A 2,658-nucleotide genomic window follows, 5' to 3' on the forward strand; every position below is an offset into this window, starting at 1 on the left:
GAGTCCTGGTCACATGCAGCCCCGTGGTCTGTGGGGGTGTGAGGCGGCCCCTCCCAAAGCAAGGCCAAGGAGACGAGACACGCCCGTCACGGAGAAGAGAGAGCCTTGCTCCCCTACTGCCACCAGGCTTACATCGCCGATCTGGTTTTGGGGTGGGGGAGGCGGGATTGGGTCACCCGATCTTTGTCTTGGGATCTGTGTCTCCCGTGACTGCAGTATCTCCTCCTCCTGTGACTCAGCCATCGGGCCACGACCCGGGGCTGCCCTTGGGAACGCCTGGGGCGGGGCGTGTAGGGGGGACCCACCTCTGCCTTCCTCCTGCAGAGGACCCCCACTTCAGAAACCCCGGTGCCAGGGGTTTGGACTGGAACGGAGAAGTGTGGCGCCTTGAACTGGTTGGCCAAGTCTGCAGGCTTGTTTCTCCTCATTTATCATTAATCGCGGCCACAACCCTGGACACCGGAGAGCTCAAAATAATCAGCTTTTTGAGAGACCTGGGATGAGGCCTCAGCACTCCATTTGTTTAGGGGTTTCTTTTTTTTCCTTTTTCTTTCTTTTTTTTTTTTTTTAGACAGTTTCACTCTTGTTGCCATTGCACTTGTTGAGTGCAATGGCACGATCTCGGCTCACTGCAAGCTCTACCTCCCGGATTCAAGCGATTCTCCTGCCTCAGCCTCCCTAGTAGCTGGGATTACAGGCATGTGCTACCACGCCTGGCTAATTTTGTATTTTTAGTAGAGATGGGTTTCTCCATGTTGGTCAGGATGGTCTCGAACTCCCGACCTCAGGTGATCTGCCCACCTTGGCCTCCCGAAGTGCTGGGGTTACAGACATGAGCCACCGCGCCCAGCCAGGGGTTTCTTTTTAAATCAGACCCCTCAAAAAGAGGCCCCTCAGATGTAGCCTCTTGCAGACCTGCCAGCCCTGGATTCTGGAGCCAGGTTTGCTGGATTCTGGAGCCAGGTTTGTTGGATTCATCGTGTATGCAAACAGCTTCTCCTTAAAGGCTTTCCTCTGAATTCAGCTCTGGCCCCACCCTCAAACTGACTTCTAAATGATCCCACTCTTGAGCAGGCGCTAAGAGGAATATTTTCAGGGAGTAGTTGTAGTTCATGTTACTGCTGAAGGCCACCCACCTCACCTCCCCTCCCCACACTTTCCGCCTGGTAAATACAGGATATCCTGTCCAGGGCAAGATTCTGATGTAAGAGCCTGGATTCTGTGGGGAGGGCCCTTCCCTGTCTCTCTCCCTCCTCCTCCCTCCTGGTGTCTGGGCTGGGGAGGGGTCTTGGCCCTGATGTGGATGGCCTGAGGGTTAGCATGAGCCAGGGTAAGTGAGACTTGTTCTGGGTCAAATCTGGGACTGGCCTTGACCCCAAATGACCAAGGCACTCCTCGCAGCTCTCCTGGGTTGTTCTGTATCTGCTAGTCTTGAGTCCCTGGGTGGAGGGCTTCCGTTCTCATTCTCCAGACCTCATCTCAGGCCAGAACTTGGAAGGAAAGACCCCAGCATGTCCTCAGTTCTCCTCTTCAGTGGAATGTGGGAGCATGAGGACATGAAAAAGGGCGTAAGTGGGAGTCCCATCCCCCTTCCCCATGGACCCTAACTCTTGTTAATATACAGATTTCCCATCATTCCTGGCAGAGATCAAGACAGACCCAGATTGTCCCAGAACAGCACCCACACCTCCCTCTTCATGCTCTTCAGAGTGCAGAGAGGTCTTTTCTCCTGACGCTCCCTCCTTTTCCCTGCCCTTCCCTTGACCCCACTTGCTAAGCTGGAGAGAAAGGTTCTGTTATCTTTGCCCCCTTTCCCTCCTGCACAGAGGCTCCCGTGGGGGTGGGGAGGAAGCCTTTTACTGCTGTGTAGGCCTGTGTAGCCCTCCTTGTCTGTGGCCCCTCTTGCACCATCTCTGAGTGAAAGTGTTTTCTGGGCTCCCAGTGCTGGCTCAAACACACTTCTCCCAAGGTGATCACACCCTGCTGTAAGCGCTCAGAGAACTTTGCCTGCACTTTGGTATGGCCTTCTTTTGGTTGTTTGTGTGACTTCCTTGCTGCTATTAAATTATTATTATTATTATTAGCTAACATTATTAAGTGCTTATTATGTGCCAGACGTTGTGCTAAAATTTTTTTTTCCATTTGGTCCTCATAACTGCCCTAATTGACAGATAAGAAAACTGGAGCTCAAAAAGATTAAGTAATTTTTATGCACCCAAAGTCACACAGTTAGTAAACAGTCGAGACCACTTTTGTAACCACAGCAGTTTGATCTCTTCCACAATACTTCATGCTGCCCTAACTGTAAGCTTCTTGCATTCAGGGATCTTACACAATAGTGACATGTAAGATCTGTAAGAAGATGATAAGGATAGTATCTGCCTCAAAGAAATGATGTAAGGATTAATTAAGCATTATATATAAAGCACTTGAAATCAGGCTTGGCCGTCAGTCAGCACTCAGTAAAGGTAGGTTGTTTTTGTTGATGATGTTGTTATTATTATTACCATGACTATTGCTGCTTCTCCTGCTACTTCATTTGGAAGAAGGGGGCCTTGTACCTAGGGCAAAATCAGTAAATAGCCTGTGGGTGAATGAATGAGTGAGTGAAAGATACTCTTCTTTTTTTTTTTTTTTTTATCAGAGTCTCACTCTGTC

This window comes from Colobus angolensis, unplaced genomic scaffold (genome assembly GCF_000951035.1).
Source record: "Colobus angolensis palliatus isolate OR3802 unplaced genomic scaffold, Cang.pa_1.0 Scaffold83, whole genome shotgun sequence".
In the NCBI taxonomy this organism is placed as follows: domain Eukaryota; kingdom Metazoa; phylum Chordata; class Mammalia; order Primates; family Cercopithecidae; genus Colobus; species Colobus angolensis.